Consider the following 12,940-nt stretch of genomic DNA (forward strand, 5'->3'; position numbering starts at 1 on the left):
ATAAAATTTTTGATATTTGAAAATTCAAAAAAGCATTGAAGTGATTATAATAGAAAAATCAGTACTAGGGTATATTTCTTTACACTTATAATGATACAAGATCTTGATGTTTTAAATTACATATGGAGCAAATATGGACACCAATTTCTTTTCATTACTTAGTGTCTTAGTGCATTTGTGCTGCTAAAACAAAATACCATAGACTGGATGGTTGGGGTCTGATTGTTCCCACACCTGCATTTTAGACTCTCATAGATACACATCATTTTCATAGTATTCATCATAATTGTAACTAATCACCATTATCAATTCTCCCAGGAAACTGTAATCTCCATGAAGACATAGGCCACACCTGTCTTGTGTCCTGTTGTATGCATCTCCAATGACTGACCAATAATGGACCCTTGATAGGGGATAGTTGAATGAATGGCAAAGCAGGAGAGAGGAAAGAACAAAGAGGTAAGTACACAAACATATGTTTGAAATTGATGGAGAGGATGTGAGCTGAGTAAGGGAATAAATAGTAGAGAGGCCTGCCTGCACAAGTTAACAAAGGAAATGATTATCCACTGAGAGAATGATAACAAGTAAAGATATATTCGGTAGGAATGACAGTATAAGAAGGGTATGAGCAAAGATTTCCCATTTTGAGGGATTACAAGGCCCAAAGTGAAACTGAGACTAAGGGTGATGACAGTGGGGATAAATGGAACATTGGGCAAAGAGTTTGATAAATCAAAAATCCAGAAATAGTACAGTAGGCCTGGGCAAGAGGGGCACTTGCCCTGGGTTCCCACCCTGTGAAAGACTACTCTCTGGCCCTCATCCAGTCCTGCTCCTTCCGAAAAGGCAGGGAGCCCACCCAGAGTCCATATACCTCCTTTTAGATCCTATTTTGAATATCTGGGACCCAGAAATTCCATGTAAAGATTACTCTATATGTCTGTCCTCCTGAGGGTGGATCACACAGCTATAGTATACTCTCTGTATCAAGGGGAGAGCAAGACAGGACTGCTTTAATGGCAGTTTGCTCATGTGGTCTGGAGTAGCTACTCACTTTTTATATATTTAAATATATTTAAATATATATTTATTTTTAAATATATTATATTTAAAAATTTAAAATATACTTAAATATGTTATATTATATTACATACCATTCTATTCTATATGATATTTAAATATCATATATTTAAATATATGGCATATAGACCTCCATTTTTAATCTTGACACCAGCTCTGCAATGTTAGGAGTAGGCCTAGCCAGGATGTTTACCTTCTATTAGAAAGCTATGATTCTGAAATGATCTTTCACTTTAAGCTGGTTATGGACTTCTTAATATTCATAGCTCTTATTTTTTTTTATTTAAAAAAATTTTTTTTAACGTTTATTCATTTTTGAGACAGAGAGAGACAGAGCATGAATGGGGGAAGGTCAGAGAGAGAGGGAGACACAGAATCTGAAACAGGCTCCAGGCTCTGAGCTGTCAGCACAGAGCCCAACACGGGGCTCAAACTCACAGACTGGAGATCAAGACCTAAGCCGAAGTCAGACGCCCAACCGACTGAGCCACCCAGGCACCCCTCATAGCTCTTATTTTTATGTGGAAAGTTAACCAGACTTTTCCACAACCATTGATTTAGGTTTAAAATTCCACATATTCTTTTCAATGGATGCTGAGTCATGCATTTGCTCTAGGGGTTTTCTGAAGTCAGAGAAATGAAGAAAATTAGGCAGAGATGAAGAACCTACAGGTATATGGTAGTTGATGATTTCAAAACCCTTTCATGTATATTGTTTTAATTTGGTTCTTAGAACGACCCTGTCAAAATAGATAGGGAAGATATTACTTTCTTTCTTGACAGTTGAGAACAGTTGGAACTCCAAGAGCTTGCATCATGATGAATAACGGAACTCAAATCTGAACCCAGTCTTCAAATATCATTTTATGTTTCAAGTAAGGAAGGAGGTAAGGTATTTACAAAATTTGAGGTTTTTTTTTTTTCTTAGCAAAACAAGATATATAAGCCTACAGTGAATACTCACGATGAGAAGATGGTGTAACATTTTTTTGAAAAGAAATAAATTCCTCTAGTTGGCTTCTGTTTAAAATCTCTGACTTCATCAATTTGCCTGGTATCCAGCTGGCTTGTGCCCTAGAAATCCTGTACTTTCTTTCATTAAGGGGAGAGAAAAGGAAAAAAAAGGGAAACAAAGGATATAATTTTAGGGATAGTTTTCATCTAACCCTTTATTTTTACTTGAGGTCATTGAGGCTCAGAAAAGTTAAGTGAGTTGCCTTAAATCTCAAAGAGATAAAAGGAAGAGCTGGACCATGAAGCCACATCTGATTCATATCTCTGAGGCTTCCCCTCACTCTGTGTCCTATGTAATAGACTTTACTCCATTCAATTAATTTTATTCTTTCTTCCTTAATTTCTTGTCACCTTCTATTCTTTTTAATATGTCTCTGCTCAGTTATTCAAACTTACTAGTTTGAAGCAATATATAAGAAATGCAAACAGGGGCACCTGGGTGGCTCATTTGGGCTCAGGCCATGATCTCACGGTTCGTGAGTTCCAGCCCCATGTCAGGCTCTGTGCTGACATCTCAGAGTCTGGAGCCTGCTTTGAATTCTGTGTGTACCTCTCTCTCTGCCCCTCCCCAGCTTGCAGACTCACTCTCTCTCTCTCTCTCTCTCTCTCGTTCTTTCTCTCTCTCAAAAACAAATGAAAACATTAAAAACTTTTTCAAAAAAGAAATGCAAACATATATCTTATATTTTAACATATACATTTTGTATATATAGTTCTGGTGTACAAAATATTTTATGTTCTTATGTTCACTATGCATTACATTATATGCATATTTTATGTCCTATTATATTCATACTTATCATTTCTAGTGGTCATAGCATTGCAGCAAGTTGATGACTCATAATTTATTTAACCCACTTTCCTATTTTTAACATTGAGACTATTTCAGTATTTTCTATTTTTGTTAGTGCTCCTATGACCATTTTTATTAATACACCTTTTTTATTCTACTGAATTATTTTCTTAGGATAAGTGTCAAAAAATGGTATTACTGAGCTAATGTGTAGAGATATTTGTATAGTTTGTATGTGATACTGTGACATATATTGCTATATTGTTTTTTGGAAAAAGATATATTAAAACAATGCTCTCCACTGGATGTTGTATGGAAACCCATTTGACAATAAATTTCATATACTGAAAAAAAAATAAAACAAAAATAAAACAATGCTCTCAACAGAGCATGGTATCATTCCAATCTTACTAGTACTACATATTACATACCATTATTTTCACTAGTTCAATAGGTATAAAAATTATGATAATTTGCTTTAGTTTATATTCCTTTCCTTACAAATAAGATAAATATTTTATCTGATTAAGCTTGCAGGAGACTTCCAGAACAGGACCAAAGACGACTCAAGGCCTGCTTTCATTCATGCACTTGACTCTTAGGAGCTCCTGTCAGCACCTCCCTCCTCAGCCTCACGTAGGCAGGGTTAGAGTTCTCAGAGCATACCAATAATTTTATTAAAATGGCTCTTCACACATACTCTTCAGTCTCCACATACTCTGACCCTTTTAATACCTTTGTATGTGTAAGAATGTTAAGAGTTGTCAAACTGGTTTTCAATAATCTCCTTTGAAAATTGGCATCTTGTTCTGGCACACCTTTTTGGAAAATCACAGCTTTGAATCTTGGTGCCTCAGTTAAAACTTCTGATTTAATAGTCTGTAATAAGTATTTTATAATCATCTATCATTGAAATCGCTTTATCATTTAAAAACCAAAAATAGAATAGGTTCCCCACATGTATTTAATATAGTCATTTAAATTTTCTGTCAGGCTTTCTTTTTCTTTTTCTTTTTCTTTTTCTTTTTCTTTTTCTTTTTTTATTTAGCTCTCCAAGTTCAACCAGTTATGCTTTTCTCTTGTTATGTGCTATAAAATACAGATTGATCTTCCTAGTGTGGTTATATAGTTATCCTATTACTCTGTCCATCATTCTAAATGCTTACTTACTTTCTTTTATTTCAAAAAGTTTATTTTCACATATTGTTTTCCTATAGGATCGAATCAGTTTTTGGTTCCTCCTTTCTTTCACTAATCAGCATTAAGTTATTGCTATATAGTAATATGTTCTATCTATGGTTGGGTGGGACCTTTATGTCATTTGATAAGAGTTTATCATGCATATAAGAATAGTTCGCAAACTAGGAGCTTCCAAACCAACAGTGGAATGAGCCTCAGAGTTATATTGTTATAAGACAGTGTATTAAGTAACAGTGCAGAGGCTTTTTATTCTTTATAATGATTGCTATAGCATTAGACTTTTCCCAGTGATAGGGGATAGCTTAAAAGTGGTTACCTCATGTCAATTTTGGGGCGCAACTTGTTTCATCTATGTTACTCTTCTTTAAAATATTACTTTACGCTGAGTTTTGAATTATCATTGGACTGAGGTTTTGATGGGAATGACATTAAAATATAAATTAATTTAGGAATAATTATAATAGGAATAACAAATTTAAAAAAGCATTAATACTGCTTACAATGGGGCAGATGGGTGGCTCAGGTCATGATGTCACGTGTGTTTGAGCCCCATGTCGGGCTCTGTGCTGACAGCTCAGAGCCTGGAACCTGCTTTGGATTCTGTGTCTCCCTCTCTCTCTGCCTCTCCCCTGCTCATGCTTTCTATCTCTCTCAAAAATAAATAAACATTAACAAATTTTTAAAAAATACTGCTTGCAATGGACCAAATGCTGTTCTATTATAAATTATAAAGCATATGTGCTTTCCAGTATTAACTCATTTAATTCTAACAACTACTGTGGTCAATTTAATTATTGGCCCCATTTCATCACCTAATCCTGCATCAACAACTTTTTGGTAGCCTCATCCTAGGAAGAATGCATTTCCCACCCTTTGACTCTGGGTGTAGTCATAAAATTTGCATTGGCCAGTGAATTATAAGCAGATAAATGGAGTGTTGATATGTGCTTGCTTGGTTGGGCTTTCTCTCTTGAGCTTCAGCTATGCCCTGAGAAGAACATATGTCCATCCCACTGATCCTAGGAAGAGATGAGAAACAGCTGGAGCAGAGCTGGCCCAGTGAATGCTCAAATCTGTAAAAGTACATTACTGTTGCTTTAAGCCATTGAGCGTTGGGTAGTTTGTTAAGTAGTGTTGTTTGGTGATAGATAAGTAACATGCCACACTATGAAGTAGGTGTTATTATTATCCATATTTTACAGATGAGAAAAATGAGGCAAGGAGAGGCTCAGTAAGTTACTGGCTAGCAAGTGGACTAGCACTAATTATGCACCATAGTACATGCACCATAGTGCATGTTTTTGATTGTCTTTATAACACTGAGTCCTTAGTTCAGAAAAAAGCCTATTCGAAATCATCTATTTAAATATTTTCAACTCCCAATATATAAATATATACTTTTCTTTATAAGGACTTTACACATCTCATCTAGTTTATTCTAACATTTATATGTTTTGATGATTGTCAGTTTCTTTGAACAGATTTTGAGCTAAAATCCTTTTTTCCTTACAAACCTACTCTGTTCATCAATACTTCAATACAATAGAGTTCTATCATTGTCACTGTTGGTAAATTCAGAGAAAGAAAAAAGCTTTAGTAAGTTATTTGCAGAGACCTTATTCCAATGCATTAGCACCTACTGTGTTCCTCAGTTCACTGTCCTTTTCACTCTTGAGTTTATTGGCCTTTCTTACTTCTTGGTGTGTTAGTTTTCTGGTCCTTGGCTATTTGATATTCTGTTCTCTTATGATATCTTTCTCTTGTTTTCCATCTCTTTGTACAACCATCTGATGTAACTTAAGCTTGTTTTATTCAAATGTAAAATGGTAATAATAGCATCTATCTGAATAGGTTGTGAAGAGCGCTGGGATAGTATGTGAAAAACCACATAGTTTAGTGCCGGAACCATCCCATTATGGAGTAATGTTCAATAAAAGTTGCCATTGTTGCAGTTTTATTCCTCTTGCTACATCTTGGTTACATTGTGGGCTCCATTTCATCTTCCCTATCCTTAAAACAGTTCTGTCCTAGTCCCCTTTCTCACCTCTTATCTCCTATCTTCCCTTGGGAAATTTTATCCACCCTATCTACCTGTGAATACAATTTTCTCTTCTGTGTTTTATACCCTGAGGTCCAGACCCATATATCTGCCTATCTACTGCACTCCTCTATTGGGATCTTTCACAGATCTCAAGTTCAATAACACCAGAGTAATTTTTTTTCCATCTATTCCTCAAACTTGCTAGTCCTTCCATGACTCCTACCATTATAAATGGTACTACCAGGGCATCTGGGTGGCTCAGTCGGTTAAACATCTGACTTTGGCTCAGGTCATGATCTCATGGTTCCTGAGTTCCAACCATTCTGGGCTCAAAGCACAGAGCTTTCTTCCAATCCTCTGTCTCCCTCTTTCTGCTCCTCCCCTACTCGCATGAGCATGCTCGCACTCTCTCTGTCTCTCTCTCTCAAAAATAAATAAATGTTTTTAAAATTTTAAAATAAATAAAGAGGAGGGGGGAGAAGCCAAGATGGCGGAACAGCATGGAAGTCTTTTGTGTGTCTCGCGTCCATGAAATACGGCCAGACCAACACTAAACCATCCTACACCTAGAAAACTGATTGGAGGATTAACACAACAACCTGCACAACCTGAACCACAGAATTCAGCAGGTATGTGGCACGGAGAGGTGAACTTGGAGAGCTTCTTGCTTTTGCGAGCTGATAGGACAGAGACTGGGGGGGGGGGAGGCGGTGGGGAGACTACGGGAAAAGCACCCCTCCCCAAAAGCAGCTGGAGAGAAAGTGGAAAATTGGAAACAGCCAGAGGGACTAAACTAAAAAGGTAGAAAGGAGAAAGGAGAAAGGAGAAAGGAGAAAGGAGAAAGGAGAGAGTTTAAATCCCATTAAGACTGTAAACAAGGGGAGGCTTATGGAAACCAGTTTGACAATAAATTTCATATATTGAAAAAAACAAACAAAACAAAAAAAACAAAACCAAACAAAAAAAAAGGGAGGCAAAGTCTGCTCTGCAGCTTGATACCTGGCAGTGCTGTGGTGGGAAGGGCGAATCTCCAGGACCAGAGTGGGGTCCAGGTTTTCGGGCTACATGGGGAAAAGCTGTTCCACTGCTGGCAGGATATTTGATAGAGACTGTTGAAGCCACCTGGTCCCAGCAGACCCCAGAAAACGGCCACATTTGCTGGTGCTGGAACAAGGTCGTTAAGGGTGAAGCCTGGTGCCAGATGTGTGTTGTGATTTTCCATAATCCCTGAAAAGCTGCTGGTATACTATCTCACGAACTTGTTCTGGGGCGGGCTGGCACCTGGCCGCAGTCTTGGGGCACCAGCAGCAGCAGGGTCCAGCAAGTGTTTCTGGGTGCAGCCGACATTCAGCCATTGCTCATTTGGCCATTGCTTGGTGAGACCCTCCCACAGAGGGGCAGAATGGGTCAAGGCCACAGTCTTTCAGAAGTAAGGGGCTGGGGAAAACAGCCACATCTGAGACAAAACTCAGGAGAGAGGTACTGCCTGGGGCCTGGTCACAGACAGTGAAAAAGTGGGGAGTGGATGAAAGCTGAAGACAGAGGACAGGTGTGCGATTGTTGATCCGGGAAAACAGAGTTCCGATACTAGAGACTGGGTAACTGGGTGGCGCCATTTTCACCATTCCCGCACATGCACATACACATGGCACCTATGGGTGCCATAACACTCCACCCCAGTAGGCTAGCAGCGCCATCTAGTGTAGAGCGGAGCCATTACACCAAGCCTGGCCCAACTGGGCCAACCTTGATCTTCAAGAACACAAGTCTCACTGCCCCGCTTAGTTTATGCACTATAAAGCACTACATAGTCTGACTTCTAGGGGAAAACAAAATAATTTCAGTACTACTTCAATCTGTCAGCAGGTCCATCTATTCAATTTTCTTTCTTTTCTTTTTTCTCTTTTACACTTTTCTTTTTCTTGAATACAGAAAGAGAAAAATTCATTTTTATTTTCAATTTTTATTAAAAACATTTTTCTTTAATTTTTATTACTATATTTTTTACTTTTGTGTAAATTTTTTTCAAATTCTATTTTACTTCCATCATTTTATTTTAGTCTACTACAGTGTATTTACTTTTTCAAATTTTGAAACAATTTCCTTTTTTAAATTTTTTCTTTTTTGTTTCTTTCCTTTTTCTTGAATACAGAAAAAGAAAAATTCATTTTTATTTTTAATTTTTATTACACATATTTTCCTTAATTTTTTCTACTGTATTCTTTACTTTTGTGTATATTTTTTCAAATTCTATTTTACTCCCATCATCTCATTTTAGTCTACTTCAGTGTATTCATTTTTTCAAATTCTCAAACGATTGCCTTCCCCCCCCTTTTTTTTCTCTAATCTGTCAAACCACTTTCAACACCAAGACCAAAACACACCTAGGATCTAGCATCATTTATTTGATTTTTGTGGGTGTGTTTTTAATTTTTTAATTTTAATACTTTTTTAATTTTAATTTTTCTACCTCATTAGTTCCTTTTCTCCCTTTAAAATGACAAAACGACGGAATTCATCCCAAAAGAAAGAGCACGAAGAAACGATAGCCAGGTATTTAACCAACAGAGATACAAGCAAGATGTCTGAACCAGAATTTAGAATCACGATAATAAGAATACTAGCTGGAGTTGAAAATAGATTAGAACACCTTTCTGCAGAGATAAAAGAAGTAAAAAATAGCCAGAATGAAATTAAAAATGCTATAACTGAGCTGCAATCACGGATGGATGCAGCGGTGGCAAGGATGGATGAGGCAGAACAGAGAATCAGCGATATAGAGGACAAACTTATAGAGAATAACAAAGCAGAAAAAAAAGAGTGAGATTAAGGCAAAGGAGCGTGATTTAAGAATTAGAGAAATCAGCGACTCTTTAAAAAGGAACAACATCAGAATCATAGGGATCCCAGAAGAGGAAGAGAGAGAAATAGGGGTAGAAGGGTTATGTGAGCAAATCATAGCAGAAAACTTTCCTAACCTGGGGAAAGACACAGACATCAAAATCCAGGAAGCACAGAGGACCGCCCCCCCCATTAGAGTCAACAAAAACCAACCATCAACAAGGCATATCATAGTCAAATTCACAAAATACTCAGGCAAGGAGAGAGTCATGACTGCAGCAAGGGAAAAAAAGTCCCTAACCTACAAGGGAAGACAGATCAGATTTGCAGCAGACCTATCCACAGAAACTTGGCAGGCCAGAAAGGAGTGGCAGGATATATTCAGTATGCTGAATCAGAAAAATATGCAGCCAAGAATTCTTTATCCAGCAAGGCTGTCATTCAAAATAGAAGGAGAGATAAAAAGTTTCCCAGACAAACAAAAATTAAAGGAGTTTGTGACCACTAAACCAGCCCTGCAAGAAATTTTAAGGGGGACTCTTTGAGGGGAGAAAAGATGAAAAAAATATATTTATGAATAAATAAATATCAAAATCAACAAAGATTAGAAAGGACCAGAGAACGCTACCAGAAACTCTAACTCCATAAGCATCATAATGGCAATAAATTCATATCTTTCAGTACTCACTCTAAACATCAATGGACTCAATGCTCCAGTCGAAAGACATAGGGTAACAGAATGGATAAGAAACAAGATCCATTTATATGTTGTTTACAAGAGACCCACTTTAGACCTAGATACACCTTCAGATTGAAAATAAGGGGATGGAGAACCATCTATCATGCTAATGGTCAACAAAAGAAAGCTGGAGTAGCCATACATAGATCAGACAATCTAGACTTTAAAATAAAGACTGTATCAAGAGATGGATTAGGGCATTATATCATAATCAAGGGGTCTAGCCACCAGGAAGACCTAACAATTGTAAACATTTATGCACCAAATGCGAGAGCACCCAAATGTATAAATCAATTAATCACAAACGTAAAGAAAATCATCGATAGTAATACAATAATAGTAGGAGACTTCAACACCCCACTCACAGAAATGGACAGATCATCTAATCAAAAAATCAACAAGGAAACAATGGCTTTGAATGCACAGTGGACCAGATGGACTTAACAGATATATTCAAAATATTTCATACTAACGCAGCAGAATACACATTCTTCTCCAGTACACATGGAACGTTTTCTAGGATAGACCATATACTGGGACACAAATCAGCCCTAAGTAAGTACAAAAAGATCGAGATCACACCCTGCATATTTTCAGACCACAACTCTATGAAACTCGAAATCAACCACAAGAAAAAATTTGGAAAGGTAACAAATACTTGGAGACTGAAGAACATCCTACTAAAGAATGAATGGGCTACCCAAGAGGTTAACAAGGAAATTAAAAAGTTCATGGAAATCAATGAAAATGTTAACACCACAACCCCAAACCTCTGGGACACAGCAAATGTGGTCATAAGAGGAAAATATATAGCAAACCAGGCCTTCCTAAAGAAGGAAGAAAGATCTCAGATACACAACCTAAACTTACGCCTTAGGGAGCTGGAAAAAGAACAGCAAAAAAACCCAAAACCAGCAGAAGACAGGAAATAATAAAGATTAGAGCAGAAATTAATGCTATCAAAACCAAAAAAACAGTAGAACAGATCAATGAAACTAGAAGCTAGTTTTTTAAAACAATTAACAAAATTGATCAACCACTAGCCAGTTTGATCAAAAAGAAAATGGAAAGGACCCAGATAAATAAAATCAAGAATGAAAGAGGAGAGATCACAACCAATATGGCAGAAATCAAAGCAATAAGAAGAGAATATTTTGAGTAATTATATGCCAATAAAATGGACAATCTGGAAGAAATGAAAAAATTCCTAAAAATATATGTACTACCAAAACTGAAATAGGAAGAAATATAAAATTTGAACAGACCCATAACCAGTAAGCAAAATCGAATTAGTAATCAAAAATCTGCCAAAAAACAAGAGTCCAGGTCCAGATGGCTTTCCAGGGGAATTCTACCAAACATTTAAGGAAGAGTTAACACCTATTCTCTTGAAGCTGTTCCAAAAAATAGACATGGAAGGAAAACTTCCAAATTCTTTCTATGAAACCAGCATTACCTTGATTCCAAAACCAGACAGAGACCTCACTAAAAAGGAGAACTATAGATCAATTTCCCTGATGAACATGGATGCAAAAATCCTCAACAAGATATTAGCCAACCGGATCCAAGAATACATTAAAAATCATTCACCACGACCGAGTGGGATTTATACCTGGAATGTAGGGCTGGTTCAATATCTGCAAAACAATTAACGTGATTCAGCACATCAATAAAAAAAAGGATATATGATCCTCTCAATAGATGCAGAGAAAGCATTTGACAAAATATAGCATCCTTTCTTGATAAAAACCCTCAATAAAGTAGGGATAGAAGGAGCATAGAGATCATAAAAGCCATATATGAACAACCCAACTCTAATGTCATCCTCAATGGGGAAAAACTGAGAGCTTTCCCCCTAAGGTCAAGAACAAGACAGGGATGTCCACTCTTGCCATTGTTATTCAACAGTATTGGAAGTCTTAGCCTCTGCAATAAGACAACACAAAGAAATAAAAGGCATCCAAATCGGCCAGGAGGAGGTCAAACTTTCACTCTTCGCAGATGACATGATACTCTATATGGAAAACCCAAAAGATTCCACCAAAAAAACTGCTAGAATCGATTCATGAAGTCAGCAAAGTTGCAGGATATAAAATCAACGCACAGGGATCAGTTGCATTCCTATACACCAACAATGAAGCGACAGAAAGAAATCAAGGAATCGATCCCATTTACAGTTGCACAAAAAAACCATAAAATACCTAGGAATAAATCTAACCAAAGAGGTGAAATATCTATACACTGAAAACTATAGAAAGCTTATGAAAGAAATTGAAGAAGACACACAAAAAAGTGGAAAAAGATTCCACACTCCTGGATAGGAAGAACAAAGATTGTTAAAATGTTGATACTACCCAAAGAAATATACATATTCAATGTAATCCCTATCAAAATAACACCAGCATTCTTCACAGAGCTAGAACAAATAATCCTAAAATTTGTATGGAATCAGAAAAGACCCTGAATAGCCAAAGCAATCCTGAAAAAGAAAACCAAAGCAAGAGGCATCACAATCCCAGACTTCAAGCTACACTACAAAGCTGTAATCATCAAGACAGTATGGTACTGGCACAAGAACAGACACTCAGATCAATGGAACAGAATAGACGACCCAGAAATGGACCCACAAACGTATGGACAACTAATCTTTGACAAAGCAGGAAAGAATATCCAATGGAATAAAGACAGTCTCTTCAGCAAGTGATGCTGGGAAAACTGGACAGCGACATGCAGAAGAATGAACCTGGACCACTTTCTTACACCATACATAAAAATAAACTCAAAATGGATGAAAGATCTCAATGTAAGACAGGAAGCCATCAAAATTCTTGAGGAGAAAGCAGGCAAAAACCTCTTTGATCCTGCCTGCAGCAACTTCTTACTCAACACATCTCCAGAGACAAGGAAAACAAAAGCAAAAATGAACTCCTGGGACCTCATCAAAATAAAAACTTTTGCAGAGTGAAGGAAACAATCAGCAAAACTAAAACGCAACCGACAGAATGGGAGAAGATTTTTGCAAAAGACATATCAGATAAAGGGTTAGTATCCAAAATCTATACAGAACTTATCAAACTCAACACCAAAAAAAACAAATAATCCAGTGAAGAAATAGGCAAAAGACATGAATAGACCCTGATCCAAAGAAGACATCCACATGGCCAACCGACACATGAAAAAATGCTCAACATCACTCATCGTCAGGGAAATACAAATCAAAACCACAATG

The 12,940-nt window shown here is 37.0% G+C and overlaps 1 long non-coding RNA gene across 1 annotated transcript; it reads left to right on the plus strand.

Moving 5' to 3' along the window:
• The first annotated feature begins 331 nt into the window (after positions 1-331).
• LOC122217030 lies at positions 332-3,510 on the plus strand. Its single transcript, XR_006201260.1, has 3 exons — positions 332-459; positions 1,867-1,970; positions 3,421-3,510. It is a non-coding gene; the product is annotated as an uncharacterized LOC122217030 (long non-coding RNA).
• The last annotated feature ends 9,430 nt before the right edge of the window (positions 3,511-12,940 follow it).

Source organism: Panthera leo, chromosome B1, assembly GCF_018350215.1.
Source record: "Panthera leo isolate Ple1 chromosome B1, P.leo_Ple1_pat1.1, whole genome shotgun sequence".
Taxonomy (NCBI): Eukaryota; Metazoa; Chordata; class Mammalia; order Carnivora; family Felidae; genus Panthera; species Panthera leo.